We start from the raw sequence: 16,449 nt of genomic DNA on the forward strand, positions 1-16,449 counted from the left end.
AAAAAATGTCAAGCAGCACTATAAAGAACTCATAACTAATTAGTCAAGAGGTTTGGCTCAAGGTCTGGTGCTTAGTTCCAGAGAAGTTACTATGTAACCTGTAGGAGAAGTCTCATAACTACTGCCCTTTTGTAACTACTGCCCATTTGTAACTGGACACTGGTGCTTTTGATGAAACCTCTGGCAGTGATGATCTGAGTGGCCTATCAGAGAGGAACTGAGAAGTCAGAGAAGTCTGAGTGCAATTTAAAGTAAAGTGTGCCATCAAGTCAATTTCGATTCCTGGAGCCCACAGAGCCCTGTGGTTTTCTTTGGGTAGAATACAGGAGGGGTTTACCATTGCCTCCTCCTGCGCAGTATGAGATGATGCCTTTCAGCCTCTTCCTATATCGCTGCTGCTCAATATAGTACCAGTGGGGATTCGAACTGGCAACCTTCTGCTTGTTAGTCAAGCATTTTCCCGCTGTGCCATTAAATAATGAAATCTGAAGACTGTTTTAATAACCAAATATATGCAGTACAAAATGTATTTCAAATGACTTTTACACAGGCAGTAGATGGGTTATATAATCTGGGAAGGATGATATTTTGATTTTGAAATTAAGAAATTAGTTTCCTAATCCTTCTGCTTCTTTAGTTAATTGCACTCTGACCTAAACAGCGGCAGAGGCAGAAGATCCGAATAGAGGATGGTAGAAGAAGCAGAAGACTAGGAAAGGAGAGTTAGAAAAGAGTTTGATCTAAGAAAATGAAGGGAGGAATGAAAGATCAGAAGCAGGATTTTTTCTGGAGGGGGAGGCAGTGAAAACTGGAAAGGAGAAGAGGTAGAGACATGTACACAATCAGGAGCGTCAGGTATTAACCTGTTGTTGACATCTCCACTTTAATGAAAACTAATTTCTTAATTTCCAAATCAAAATACCATCCTTCCCAGATTATATAACCCACCTACTGCCTGTATAAAAGTCATTTGAAATACATTTTGTACTGCATATATTTGGTTATTAAAACAGTCTTTCTGATTTCATGATTTAAAAGAGGAAGCTACAGACCAGGCTGACAGAATATTTTTAAAAATATCTGATTTTCGGGAATATATCCACATCTTAAAAAACACTCCAAGGATCTGTGAGCTGCATAATGGCAGAGGACAGAAAAGTCTCCCACCTTAATGTTGGGGGCAGACCCAGTTTTATCCAGTGTAGCTGTGTCCAGTGTATATCTAAGCACACTTGGAGCTTTGAATCAAAGCTGCTGAAATGCTGCTAAGGCTGAAGCACATTTTCAACAATAATGGTTATTTACTGACTATCTCAATTCTTGTAGCATTTTGTAGGCCTCATTGTTGAGGTCTTTGTGTAAATAACTGGCTTTCATCATTCTTTGTTGTCAGTTACTGTATGCCTTGCTATCATTTTTTTGTCAATTTTTTTCTTCCATTTTAAAATAGGCATCTCCTTAAAACATATATTTAATTTGCTCTTGTTCACACTTTTTCTTTTTGTAGCTCCACTTAACATGGGGATTAATTGATCTCTGTTATTTGTCTACGTATTTAATTTAAAAAGAAACACACATGCCTGACATTCTAATGCTGTGTGCATGCACATCACTGTGCAAGCAGCTTTAAGCCACGTGCTACTTCCCTGTGCTCCAAAGTGCAGCCATTCTTATGCAAGAGCACAAATACTTTCAGAGCTTTTCCTTTGCTGTTAAAGAATAAACCCGATCCTGAGGGACATCCTCAGAGACATTTCCACTTTAAATGAGCACTTATAGAGTGAGCTCCAGAAGTATTTACTCTTGTGGAAGAGCAAGTGAAAGTTATCAGCCACTAGCTTTTTTGCTTGCCCTCCTCAATTTATTGTTTTGTTACAGATTTTCTACTAATTTCCTGCTTCAGTGTTTTAACTATTTCCCCTGTCACACCACAGTTCTTTTATCTTGAACTAATTTGCACACATTAGGGCCATTCACACAACCATATGTGGGTGCACTGGAGGGAGTGAGAACTCCTACTCTTTGCACCGAGACCCAAGGAGATATGGAGACATTACTATGGTGGAGTTGGCCAATTTAGTGAGGCTTAATTGTATCGTGCAAGCTAGGCATAACAGTTGGGATTGGCCCTCCTCCCCCACAGTGTGGTCCCTAGCGGACAGGCTACAGTTGTGGCTGCCCTCGCCTAAATGACCATGGCAATAGCACCTTGGCTCCAGGCAGCTCCTCCACTCTAAAGCACGGATGCCCTTCTTTGCCAACCTAAAGGCAGGTTTCCAATATCAACGCCACCCCTCCGATGCTGCACAGCCATACAGAAAGGATGTCGTGTGGAGAGAGGTAGGAGTTAAGCAGCATCCCTGATCTGTCAAGCCTCAAGGGATCAGCCCCTCCTCCTTGATATACAGAAGCTTACCTAAGGTGCCACACCCATTTTCTTAGCTGTTCCCCACTGCACTGTACCTGCCAGCCCTGTGATGAGGGTCTTCCCGAGTAAATGCTCTAGCTAGCTACTGGGATGCACAGATATAGCCTGAGGCAGGCGAAAAAAGGTGCACATCAACTGCCAATCAGGTGTATACCCAAAAAATTCCTGCCCGGCCCTGAACAGGTAGCCAGCGTGGTTTAGTGGTTAGAGAGCTGGGCTAGGACCGGGGAGACCTGAGTTCAAATCCCCATTCAGCCATGAGACTTGCTGGGTGACTCTGGGCCAGTCACTTCTCTCTCAGCCTAACCTACTTCACAGGGTTGTTGTGAGGAGAAACCTAAGCATGTAGTACACCGCTCTGGGCTCCTTGGAGGAAGGGCGGGATATAAAATGTAAAAATAAATAAATAAATAAATAAAAACAGTGATCAGCCAATGGCGAGTCTATATCTGAGGAATGGGAGGGAGGGTTCGCTGTCGGGAGATGGACTGGGGCCGGCACAAGTGTGCTGCCAGCTCGCCTGTTCCAGTCCTGCCCCGGAAGCAGCTGAAGCCAATGGGAGCAAGCTCCCTGGTTCCCTGTGCTCCTAAGGAGGGGCTGCGGGCAAACCGGACAAGCCGCCAAGGGAGGCAGCAAGCGGCCCGAATCTCCCCCACATGCTCAGAGTCATTTAGTTTGCAAACTCACAGTACAGACAATAAACGCAGCTGCAGCAACCATTGCTTAAATCAGGACCCTTAAGCCCTGTCTCGCCATGGAAGGTCCTCCTACGGCCCCCTCTGCTTCCTGGCATGCTTTGTGCTGCCAGAAGGGAAAAGCCCCAACACATCAGCAGCTGCCCTCTGATTGGCCACCGAGCAGTAGGAGGTGCACCCAGCGCGGTTGAAGAGGCTGCAGAGGCTGCACCATTGAGTGCATTTTGCAGAGCAGAGTCTTCCTCTGGAGACTCCACTGCAACAAGAACTCCAGCACACCACCTTGGTGTGCCCCTTTCCACTGAGGCCATCTGAGCTGAAATCACTACCTACCTGGCCATTTCGCTGCCCTCACGCTGAGGCTCAGCTCATTGTGCCTGGTTTTAAATTGATCCCCCTGCCAATCTATCCAGCTGGCCTCACACTGGAACTTTCCTCATGAGCAACCCCAATAACTCCTTCAGCTCTTCTGCTTTTCACTTCGCCTCCCTGGATGGACACTAGTCTCCAGCTGCCCAAGTCGGATCTTTGTGAAGACAGGTGTTGCCCAGCTCCTTCAGGGCTGAATCCATCCCTTTCTCTTATTTCTGAAACCTTACCCTCCTATCTTAAAGTAACTCTCTCTAGCCCACCTGGGGATTTACACATCATTTGGAACTTCAAGTTACATGTGCCTTACAATAGTCTGTTTTTAAGCATATTTGTTTTGCTTTTACGTTAGGACCACCTAGTAGCTTAGTTTTATTGCTTTTATTTGTTTTTCTTACAATAAATTCCTTTTGTTAATTAAAACCTCTCTCGCCAGCTGGTTATCTTGAGTTCAGAGGCTTTGCAAAAGTTAAAACTGCCTGGAACTGCCTCCCCTTTTGAGCGAAATTCCTCACATTCGCCCAAACTGGGGGTATTGTCCAATCATCCCTGAGGCAGTTCTATCAACAGGAGTAAGATCATAAACAGGGTGTCCCTAGAGCATTCCAGTATGATTGCAAAAGTTATTTTGCATTACATTTAATTACTAAGAAGATTAATATGATGTTCATGTGATGCAATGTTTATAGCAGATCAAAGTTTTTTAAATAGCTTGTTGAATGTGAATTATTAATTACTGGTGTATTTGTCTTTATGGTGGATTCTCATGACCCACCACACAATGCCTCTGAAGCAGGAAATGGAAAATTTGCAAGCCATGCATGCTCTCTGTTTTGGGTTGCAAGAATGAGGACATTTTTGTTGATGTTGGGTTGGCACTGCATCAAGTTGACATTTAACTGGGATCAGCAAATGTAGGGCAAAGAGCAGATTACCTCTCCCGGTTAAATGTCAGATTGGTGCAATGCCAACCTGACAGTACTGACGATTTTGGGGTTCTTACTACCAGAAATCAGGAGCACACACAGCTCGCAATCCTTCCATTTCATGGTTTAGATACATTGCATTGGTCATGAGCACCTGTCCATAATGTACTGAATAAAGTTTTATTTTTATATAAACTACACACAGCCTAGTAAAAGCAGCATACAAAATAAATAAATGATTCACATGACTGATAGGCCTTTGGTGAGGTTTTTTTTTCCCCCTTCAACCATTCCAGGCTCCTTCCTTATTCATAACAAGTGACATGATACTTTCACGTCACCATCACCAAAAACAGAATGCACCATAGAGGGGTATAGTGGGAAGGGAATTGCCCAAAACTGAAAATAAGCATCTTCCAGGAGAAACAGAATTCTGATTGCAAAGGGCGTCTGCACACAGTTTCCAGGTATTACCCCCTTCCTCAGCAGCTCTGCAGCCCACCATGCCCTTCTCAACAGTACCCTGACATTAGGAATGGCTTTTTGAGGGGCTCAGGGAACTGTAAAAGGGAAGCCAGGAAGGAGAAGCTTGCTTTTGTAAGAGCCATTCTGCCCAAGCGACTTGGGATTCAACCCCATACACCTTATTTGTGCTTTTTAAAGTTCCAAGCCTCTTGGAAAGGAAAAATAAAAAGTTCTGAAAGGTTGTAATTCCTAGTGTTGACAGATGTTATCAACTTAAAGTGATATGACAAGGGGGTGGCTGATTGGGGGTTGATCTGCCCCTTATCCTATCACCTGCAGCCCACAAGCTGCCTCACTTTTCATTTTCGGATATTCATTTCATGGGTGATTCTGGAGAAAGAAAGATGACACACAGGCACACACTCACAACTGTGAGTTTTAATGGGCTTTATTAAGGCTAATGATTACAAGTGTAGGTGATTAGGCATATAGGCAAGTAGTTATCCATTTCATTTTTCTGTGATTGTAGGGCAGTGTTTAGTAACAGCTAAAAGCATTCCTAAAATCATTTTCCCCCTTTTGTCAAAATGCAGAGCTGCTACCTAGGAAAGAGTTTTGGCCTCACCAAGAAACAGGAAGTCGTGTTATCAGCCAGCTGTGCAAGAGCGCCTTATCTTGCAATCAGTATTTCCCCTTTAATTTGGTCTATTAATTTCTATGACGGTTAACTCATAACACTAATAAATGCAAGGAATCTTTGACTTTTAACAGAAAAGGTATTTCTTTCTAGCCCTTCTACTAAATGCTGAATAGTTTAAAACAGTTTCATTTCTTTGGGAGCAAGTAGCTGAAGGCCTTTTGCTATCTCCTGATTGTTCCTAAAACAATCCTAGAAGCTGCGTTGGCAGAGAGGAAAAGGCTAAAGTGCAGTTTCCAAGGAGGGAGGGAGACCAACAGGAGGAATGTCCATTAAGGCAGCTTAGGAAGAGGGGAGGAGGAGGGATTGGAAGGAGAGGAAAGAAACAGACGCCATTTCCTGCCACCTAGCAAATAATGGCTGCAGCAGGAGCTTCGCTGGAGCTCAGGATAGGTAAGAGAGAAATCCAGGGACAGAGAGGGAAAAGAGCAGCGGCGGGGCGGGGGGAGGTGTGTTAGTCAGAAGTGGCTGGTTCATGAAGGCATGGCTCTAGGCAATAATTACCAGTTTCTAAGTACGCTGAAACAAGATCTCTGCTGGCTTCTCCAATGGGAGCATGACTGGCTCTGAAGATACAGGGAGGGGCTACATGGTGCCTCTTCCATGAAGAAGCCCATAAAGTTTGTATGTTTTCCACAGGTAAAAGCAAAAAAGCTAACCAGAGGTGTAACAGCTGCGACGGTCAAAGAAAGACTGAGGAAATGAGGTGCACTGCCTGTCAACGGGGCTGCTGTTTCCCGCTCTTTTTACCTTATAGGGAAAAACTTTGAAGTTTCCAGTTGGTGGCTCTGCGCAGGTGCAGATCCCTCGTGTGATGCACAGAGACCACGGAGAAGTCAAGGTTTTGGGGTTTTCTTTTTCTGTTCTTTTCGTGTCCATTAGATAAACAAGTTATGGGAGACCTTTTTTTGGCCTGCCACATACTATTTTCCATAGTTATTTTAAGAGAACAGCCTATTTGGGGATTCCCAGCAGTCCCCCTTCATGTATTTTGGAGCTACAGGCTTGTAGTCTCCATTTTGACTAGCTGAACTTGCAGGATCACCATTTGCCTACATGGGCTAACTCCCAAAAATAAGATTTAGGTAGCATGGGAAGGTAACTCCAGGTCAAGCCTAACAAGCAACTGAAAGAGAAACTATTCCCGTGCAATCCTTTCTGTCCAAATACAAATGAGGATGCTGAGTAGACCCAAGTGAAGGAGAAGTTATTTCTCTAAAGGAGTAGCCAAAAATCTTCTCTATTTTGGCCCAAATGATTAGTCTTCTAGCAAATCACCTTCACAGGAAGAACAGATAGGATGACAGCAGGCTCATCCCTCTAATATAAGCGTAATGGTTGGCACGAAGCATGGGGAAAGCGCTCATTATGTTAAAGAAATTCCAATCTTCCACCCGGATTGTCTTCCTGGCATGAGCTAAGTTCTGGGTCCACCTGTTCAATATTTCTTCCATACAGGTTGTCTAAACCTTTTCACTTCATTGTGCTCTGGAGCACACCCACCAAGGACTGGACAGGACAAAATGTATTCTTTTGTCCATCACAGATGCCACCCTTCTCAGCAAAGAGGTGAGGTCAGCATTTGGCCCCAAGGGAGACCTCTGCCTACTTGTACCACAAGCACCATCAAGCAGTGTGTCTCTTCTCTGGATTCACCCGCTGCGTGTATGTGCATCCGGGAACCAGCTATTCCATCTGGCTGTGCCTTGGCGCTCATGCCTGCCCCACTTTCAACCTCAAGTCTGGCCCTGTCTCCAGGCCCAATCTACACAGCACGCTTGGCTGTATCAGGGAACTGGTCTCTTGGGATCAGACCATCTTTAGACTTCCTGACTCACGAGTGGCATGTGTGTCTTCACTCTCGCATCCCATTTTCCTGCTTGCTTCTGTAGAGAGGTTCCTCAGTACCCATTGAGCAACAAGTGTTTGACACACCATTTGAAGGATACAGGTATACGAACCAACTTCAGCTCCACACGCTTTTGCTCCCCTCTCTCCTCGCTCTCTTTTAAGTCCTAAAGGCCCATTTCTCTGGCCAGTAAAGAGTTGATTTTAATTTGATCTCAAGCTAAAACACCTCTTCATTAACCTCAATTTAGTTTTACTAGTCTTATTAGTCTTATTAGTTAAAATTGGATTGCTTATTAATCATTTTTTCTTCTGTACCCCTATTAGCCTAAATAAACCTGATTGTGTTCTGACTCCAACTCTCTATCAGTAATTTACAAGACCAAAACTTTGCACAAATTTATCCTGTAATGAACATCTCAATCTAGATTTGTTGATTCCCCACACAAGCCCAAAAGTTAGTAAGACATGCATGGCCAACACTCCAGAGCAGTTTGTTAGGTCCATTTCCTCGTTGCACCTGCAGGTACAGTACTGGATTTCGGGATTTAAGATAGTGGACAGGTGAGCACCCTGAGGCATGAATTTGGTGTGAAGAATCCTTGGTCAATGCCTAGAGGCTCGGCAGCTCAAGATGTGCTGGCTGGGGGCTTTCTCGTGCCTCTAGGAGCATTGCCACTGCAGGTTAGAGGCTGTGCAGTTGGCAGGGCAGGGTGGAGTAATGCATCCTGCAGATGCCTGACCCCTTTGGTTGGTTAAGAGGAGCAGCAATCTGCCCTAGCTTGAGCCAGCATATAAGTGCCCAACATGAGGTACTGGGACTCACCCGTAAGGTTGTGAGTTCTTAGTTCCTGCACTATATAGGGGTGCAGAGGCAATCCCTTTGTTGTTGTTTGAGTTGGCTGTTAATTGAATAAAGTTGTAGCCCTTTCCTCCAATTTCAGCCTTTGTCTTCATCAGTGTGGATGCAATGGTCACTTATGGCTCAAAGGGCCAAAAATAAATGAAATGGGAGCGAAAACGGGTGCTCAGAGAAAAAGTGTTTAACAGAGACGTACAAAAAGTCAAAGCCACAGAAGAATCCAGTGACCCTGAAGTGATATTATTTTGGGCCTGGAGTTATTGTGAGAAAATAATGTTTAGAGCTGTGGCTTTAAACAGTATATAAATTAGTGAATTATTCATGTTAGTGCCAGGGCTCTGGACACGCCCCCCCAGAAATGACAGGACACTCCATGGTTTCAGAGGGATGAGTCTTCATGTTGCTGATATTGTCTTTGTATGGGAACAGACGGCAAAGAAAGAGGGAAGTACGTGCATTTGAAGCCAGAAGCTTATCTGACACCTTGAGGTTGTGAGATGGAAAGAAGAGCTCGCCTGGCCTAGAATCATGGGTCTGTGAACACTAAACAAGACTTTTTCAGGCAGAGCAGATGGGTGCCAAGGAAAAGAGAAACAGCCAAAGGGGAAGTCCTGACTGCTGAAGAGGAGTATGGGGTGGGGAGGAGGAGGAGGGGGAGAGGGAGTAGGGCAGCAGTGGGTGACTATAACTTCTTCACCCTTCTGGAGGGTAAGGGAGAGGGAAGATCAGGATAACCTGGAGTCAGCAAGACCTGACTCATACATTTATAGTTATTTGGCTGCTCATTTACAGTTAGTTTCTTGTAAGGATGATCCAGCAGCCCAAAGAGACTGCAAGGCATAGTGTAGAAGGGAACATATCTTGCCTAGGGGACCGGGAATCCCTAAGACTGATCGTGCTTCTTGGTTTCATCCAAGCATTTCATTGCTTCTTTTTTCCCCTCATAATCTTGCAACACAATCCTAGGCATGTCTACTCAGAAGTCCCACTGAGTTAATGAGACATATTCCCAGGTAAGTGTATCTAAGATTGCAGTCTATGTGAACTCACTTCATTTTCATCCATTTTCAAAGATGCTTTTTAAAAGCAACTACACTCCTAAGCAATAGACCAAACCAGGATTCCCCTTCCTTCCAAGCTATTTTAGTTCTCTGTGGAAATCGAGAATATTTCTGTATTTGTTTCTGTATCTCTTTGATCTATCCCCATCCTTTCAATTGCTCACCTCAATTCAAACATTCTGTATATTCAGACTAAAATTCCCCTGGTCTTGCTGACCTAAAAAAGGAAGATTTTGTGTTTCTATGCATTCTAACTAAACTGTCTGTGCTTCATTATTTTTTGTTTCATATGCTTAGCCTGTGACCACTATAAGACTACAAGAGAAAAGTGTCTTCTTCACCAGAATAGCTGACAGTAGAAATACCAGATTCCAGTGCTAACAGACTACCACATGGAGACTCTAGAATAATCCTTTCTACGTTTCCAATAATTTTCCCAATAATCTTTTCTACACATTCGGTTTTTTAAAAAACACTAATAGAGTTTGCTTCATTGTCATTCCTCTGTGATTTACACAAGGCACAGATGTCAGTGCAGCTATTCTGCAAAAAAGTATTTTTCAGCAACAACATTAAACCAATTTTTGTTTTATGCATCGTCACAGAGGTGCACTTAGGTAATTTTGGAGCCTGGATATAAAGGACTTTGGAGCCCCCCCCCCTCAGTTGCAAGTTAAGCATCGTCCCGCTACACACACACACACACACACACACACACACGATACATTATTTTTAACATGGGTTCTTGAGGGCACAAACAGTAACCGAACTCACAAGAAAGTAAGAATATAAAGCAGGTATATTTGTGTCAATATGCATTAGCAGAAACATTTCAACATACAACTCAACATATTCCCATCCTATATATTTAGAATTTTGTTTTGTTTTGTTTTGTGTGGTGTGGAGGCCCTGGACTTTGGCCCAAAGGTCCAGGGGTAAGAGTGCCACTGCACTGTCTAGAAGCAATGAAAAGGTGTGACTTTGACAAAGCCCATGTTAATGATATAAACCTTCCCTGCAATAGAAAGGCAGAAAGCAGTTTTCTTGGTTGTAACTTTAAAAACAATTTTTTTTAAAAAGAAACCTCATCTTGGCTATGTTGAAGAATATATTTTTATCTAGCTATAGTGCTATTCCCTGTGAAAAAAGGAATGCACTGAACTGAAAGATAAGTCAACAAGAACTATTCTACTTGAAATAATTTTCTGAAAAGCAATTTTGCTGTTTAAAAAAACACCTCCGTAAAACACAGCTTTTTGCGTCATTAACCCTTAAAGAGCTAAAAAGGATTATAATATAATTATCAATTTGAGCAAAGCTCATTCACAGTGAAGCAATAGTGAAGGAAATTTATTGTTTTCTTCACAAAGATTAAATATTTACCATTTCCAAGCATTAGTACAAGGACTTGATTCCTAGTTGGTTAGTTTCTGACATGTCTATATCAAGGATAACAGTATGGTAGTAACTCAGATTTGAGTCCATCTGCTCTTTTCAAATAAATCTGATACTGGTCAATAGATATAACCATGTTAAAAGGCTTTTTGAATGCCCAATCAGAAAATTACAGCCTCAAAAACTAATGAAAACTAGGTTGAATTACATCAGGACTTGCTCATTTCCCAGCCAGTCATGGCGAGAAATGTGTAGGCACAAAAAGGAAGGAAGGAAGGAAGGAAAATTCAGGAGGGGAAACCAAGGGGTTCCCCCCAAAAAAAAATTGGGGCAGGAGAAGGATTATGAAATATTTTCTTTTGGAATTATGAATAAAATATTTAAGAAAAGGTGTTCAGATATATTCATATAAGGAAATATGTTATGGCCGAAGCTTCGGTTTGGGAGTTTGAATCTGTTTGCTTTTGATTCCTGTATCTTCTACAGCATGTGAAAGAAACTGGTTTATATTTGGAAAAAAAGGCTCATGTGACTAGGTAGAGAGGCTAGTATCAATACAGGCAATTCAGTTTTCATAAGTCATTAATAAGATAAAAATAAAGGATCAGAAGAGGCAGAAACTGCTGATAGTGATACAGTACTTCTAAATATAATATACCAAACATGATCAATGTTATGAGCAAAGCAGGTTATACATAATATATGCTCCCAAAGAAATAATGTGACTTTAGATCTGTAAAGGGCAGTAGAAAAAGAAAAGTATTGCATATATTTCAATTTCCCCCCAAAATTTCCACACACACCCTTTTTTTGGTGAAAAAACAGGGTCTTTTCATGATTTCAAAATTTCTGGAAAATTTACATCTCCAGTCAAAGCATACAAAGACTCCTTCAAAACACCAAAATTAACACTTAACTTGTGTTATCATCACTATGTAAAATACTGTGATGAGAATTAACCTAATTGTCAATCGGATGGAAAAGGATAAACTACTACTGGATATGAAAAGCAGTAATGCATTGAGGAACCTTTCCGGGTTGAATAGTACCCTAAAGTGATAAAGCCCTAATATTTCCATACAAACAACATGTTTCTGTAGTGCCAGTGTTAATCACTCAAATGAATGTGACATCCAAAACATTAATTGGATCCCAATTGGTTTACTTATTGAAAAATAAGAGAATGACTTATTTAGAAGGAGGAGAGGAGAGCTGGTATTGTGGTAGCAAGCATGTCCCCTTAGCTAAGCAGGGTCTACTCTGGTTACATATGAATGGGAGACTTGATGTGTGAACACTGTAAGATATTCCCGTTAGGGGATGGAGCCGCTCTTGGAAGAGCAGAATGTTCCAAGTTCCCTCCCTGGCATCTCCAAGACAGGGCTGAGAGAGACTCAGTATATGGCAGCTTCTGATGTTCCTATGACTGGGGTTTCTGTAATTCTTCTCATTCAAATTCCTTGCCAAATTTTGGAGTTCTGAATTACCAAGTCTAGTGCCTAAAACAGAACTGATGCATTAGAATTTTTTTTTAAGCATGATTTTTAAAATATAGAATATCATGGATGTTCTTAATTTGATTCATTTCCCAAAAGCTTCTGGCAGTTAAAGAGTTTCAGGGTAGCAGGGCTGGGAAATACATCTTTTGCCTACACCCTGGAGAATTGCGGTCAATTCATAATAGACAATAGGCCTGTTCACACAGCCATCAACATCAAGGTAGGAAGCCTTATACCTTGGTTTGCATGGTTGTGTGAACTTATAAAAATTCCTCCAACCGAGATTGCTCAAAGCAGGGTAGCCCAGCTTTTGTACCCTGCTCCTAACCAAGATAGAAGATGGCTCTCTTACCTTGCTTTTCTAGTCACTAGTTCTTCTAGTTATCTTTCTAGCAGCCTTTAGGAACTAACAGTTCCCAAACAATAGAATGATCCCTGGAAACAATAGAATGCTGTGGCTACAAGCACTACCACCATGAATGTGCCACTCTGCAAAGCACAATCTTGATGCAGAAGCCACTTCAGCAGGGCTGAGTCCATCTCCTGCTTCTTCATGGCCATTCAGAGGGCAGCTGCTGATGTAATGAAGCTTTCCAATCTACTGGCAGTGCAAAGCATGCTGGGAAGGTCTATGAGGTTGTAGGAAAGGCCATAGTATTGAGTTAGAAAGGAGAGCTGGTCTTGTGGTAGCAAGCATGACTTGTCCCCTTAGCTAAGCAGGGTCCACCCTGGTTGCATATGAATGGGAGACTAGAAGTGTGAGCACCATAAGCTATTCCCCTCAGGGAATGGAGCTGCTCTGGGAAGAGCAGAAGAAGGTTTCAAGTTCCCTCCCTGGCTTCTCCAAGATAGGGCTGAGAGAGATTCCTGCCTGCAACCTTGGAGAAGCCGCTGCCAATCTGTGAAGACAATACTGAGCAAGATAGACCAATGGTCTGACTCCATGAGGCAAGTCTCACGATCAGTGAGACTCACCTTTAGGGGGTTTGCAGGGAGAGCAGGCTTAGTCCGCTCTCCCCGCAGATGATAGGAAGGGAAGCCCTGGGTGGCCAGATCGGCCGCCCACAGGACTGCCGGCTCTGTCACAGAACCAGCGGGGGCTGTGGGGATTGGGGGCTGCATGGCACCCGGAAGTTCCAGGATGCCCAGCATGAGCACGCAGGGCATCCTGGAGACACCCCCAGGGTCAGGAGGCTTGCTTCAGCCTCCTGACGGGGGTCTCCTCGTGTGTTGCCATGGGGCGGAGCCACACCACAGCACTACACGGTCAAAAAGTCAGGGTTAGCGGAGCGCTCGCACCGCTAACTTTAGCTAAGGGGAAGGGGAATTAGGAGGGTTTGCTGCCGGGAGCCACGCGACTCCCGTGGCAGCAGACGATCAGCAAAAAGCGGACTAGGCTCCCTTACCGTACTTTTTGCTGATCATGAAAATCTCCTCAGTATATGGCAGCTTCCTATATTCATAATGGTACAAGGAAGCTTCATATGACAAGGAAATTCTGAACAGCCCTCCCATTTTTGCCACCTCTTTTGCAGATAGTGAAAATGGGGAGGGTGTGATGAATGGCATTCATGGGGTGGGGGGGGCATGAACATATGATCATTGCTTAAACATTCAGAATGGGCTCAGGGGACAGGTTACACTTACTGTAAGTGATAGTTTCATCTTTCTTTCAGTGAACATGCCACACCTCTGTAAGCAGCAGAAGATCCAACTTAAGTGCTTCTGTTTTCTCAGTGACCAGGTAGTGCTGGCTACTATTTTTCCCCCTCCGTGGAATGAACATAGGAATGATATTACATCATGGCATGGCATCATTCTCTGGTGCAATCCAAGGCAAAAAAAAAAAAAAAAGTGGAGTCATCACAGAAGCAGTAGGGCTTTAAGTGCTGTCACTACCACCAGGATATTGCTATCATCTTCATTAAAGGTGACCTATCCCCACACTGAAACAACAGGCAAAATTCATCCTCCTCCTGCCCCGACAATTATTCCAGCTTGGTTACTTATTTACTTCTGAAACCAGAAAACCCCATAAACTTGAGGGAAATTTGTCTCACTGAATTCATTTGGGTCATCACAAATACGATGCACAATTATTTGTGTATGTGTGCATTGACAAAATAGTGCAAAAATAAAACTTAATTTGACTGAACACATAGTTGTATCAAGATTCCTATTTATGTGATGTTTAGTAATGTGTAGGAGTGCCTGTCCGCTTCACTAAAACAGTTGACACAAAAAAATCTTGATGAGATCATAAATACAATCACATCTTTATTGAACTGGTTTTTTTTTTAGCTTTTTGCAGAATTGTTGTATCAGTGTAAAAGTGCACACTGATCAATATATACTACTAAGACACAGCAAATTGAGCATAGTCCAAGTCCAGAATTAAATTGACATGATGCATAAATTAAATTGACATGATGCATAAAATTACCCAAAGTACAGAGGAAGCTGCCATATACTGAGTCAGACCATTGGTCTATCTAGCTCAGTATTGTCCACCCAGACTGGCTGCGGCTTCTACAAGCCTGCAGGCAGGAATCTCTCTCAGCCCTACCTTGGAGAAGCTAGAGAGGGAACTTGGAACCTTTTGCTCTTCCCAGAGCAGCTCCATCCAATGAGGGGAATATCTTACAGTGCTCACACTTCTAGTCTCCCATTCATATGCAACCAGGCTGGACCCCGCTTAGCTAATGGGACAAGTCATGCTTGCTACCACAAGACCAGCTCTCTTTCCTAGTCTCATTGAAATTAAAACAACAAATAAAGCATTGCCTAATTTTTCCTTTTAATTTCAATGGAACTATTTGAGTAATTTATATTCTTAAAATTCTCAGTTAAACCAAAATCCAGAAGGGAAATGCAAGAGAACAAGAACTAAAGTACTGAAATGGAGTTAATCCTAATCTAATATCCAAAAAATCTTAATCTCAAAAAAACCCCAACCTTAATCTTGCACAAAAACTACAGTTCACAGAGTTGATTTCTCCAAAATACAGTATTTGAACACATCCAGCCCATTTCAAAACTGATATGGGCAGTTCAAAGCACCTGCCCCATATCTGAAATATTCTTAGACTTCTGCTAGTGCAAGATGCCATCCATAATACTCTTCTTGGTTTCAATTCTGTGTAATAACCAGAGAACCAAGATTCATTTGTTGAACCATAAATCCCAAAGACTGCCTGCTATTACATCTTAATGAGTTGGGACTTATCTTAGCTCTTGCCTTGTTTTGTTATATAATGAACTGAACCTTTCTATGCTTCACTGTAAATGCAGGTGCAATTTTAAATGCAGTGGCAGACCTTATTAGCTGACTTTGCATATGCTGCCAATCACCCAGTCTCTACCTTGACTGCCTGTGTGGTTTTTTTTAAGTTGTTAACTCAGCAGGCAGGGACTGGGTCGATTCTTCATTCTTGAAAATGTCACTTACTGTTTGGATGTTGTGATTCAAAACTGGCCCCTTGCTAAGAGAGACAGCTGTCTTGGTAGCGCATTCGGAGTAATCCAGGAAGGATGGGCTGCTTTTAAACTTGCTGTTGAGAAAGTTTAGCACCACATTTGATATCATTTTGATGTAACACAACAGCTTTTGCTGACAATCCCTTCGCACATGGTGCTGCAAATGTCAAGGCCGGGCTTGTTGCCAAGTGGGCAGTAAAGTAGCCAGCATGTTACAGTTTTGCATTAAGTATAATAAATAAATATTAAGTTTCTATGCCCCGGTCTTGGCAATTTTATTAATTTGGAAATGGTCTTTACTATTTTCCAGGGTTGTACTGCTGTATCAAATCTACCCATGATGAAGTTGAATGACTGAGCACACACAAAACACTGGTGCAATTCTCCCAAGAGATGGGGAGGGGGGCAGGGAAGGCTCCAAAAAGCTTACCTTCCCTGAAGACAATGGAGGGATTGGTGAAGCACGGAACAGGGAGGAGGTATCTGGGGCCGGAACCTCTTGTTCCAACTTCCGTGAATCCCACAATGCAATGTGTGAAACGCATGATGCATTGGGGAATTCCCTCAAGAGACGGACACCCTAGGTGCTCGTCTCTGTGTGCAGCCATGCTAGAAGCAGTCCATGCTCGCACACGAACAAGTAGCCGGGGGTAAGGGAGTGCTCACTCCCTTAACCTTGGCTAACAGCCAGGGCAAATAGGGGGGCTAGGTGGTGCTGCCCTACTGG

General features: G+C 43.0%; 1 protein-coding gene across 7 annotated transcripts in view; it reads right to left on the reverse strand.

Annotated features, from left to right (window-relative positions):
- Window positions 1-16,449, reverse strand: part of LRP1B (LDL receptor related protein 1B) — a 1,420,219-nt gene that overhangs the window by 1,043,865 nt on the left and 359,905 nt on the right. The window contains exon 1 of one of the 7 annotated variants that reach the window (XM_053255396.1): window positions 6,085-6,260. The exons of the other annotated variants lie outside the window; for them this stretch is intronic. The gene's annotated coding sequence lies outside the window, so the exon portion shown is untranslated. Of the gene's footprint in view, window positions 1-6,084; window positions 6,261-16,449 lie in introns of those variants that run through there. 7 annotated transcript variants of the gene reach the window in all.

This window comes from Hemicordylus capensis, chromosome 1 (assembly GCF_027244095.1).
Source record: "Hemicordylus capensis ecotype Gifberg chromosome 1, rHemCap1.1.pri, whole genome shotgun sequence".
Lineage (NCBI taxonomy): Eukaryota > Metazoa > Chordata > Lepidosauria > Squamata > Cordylidae > Hemicordylus > Hemicordylus capensis.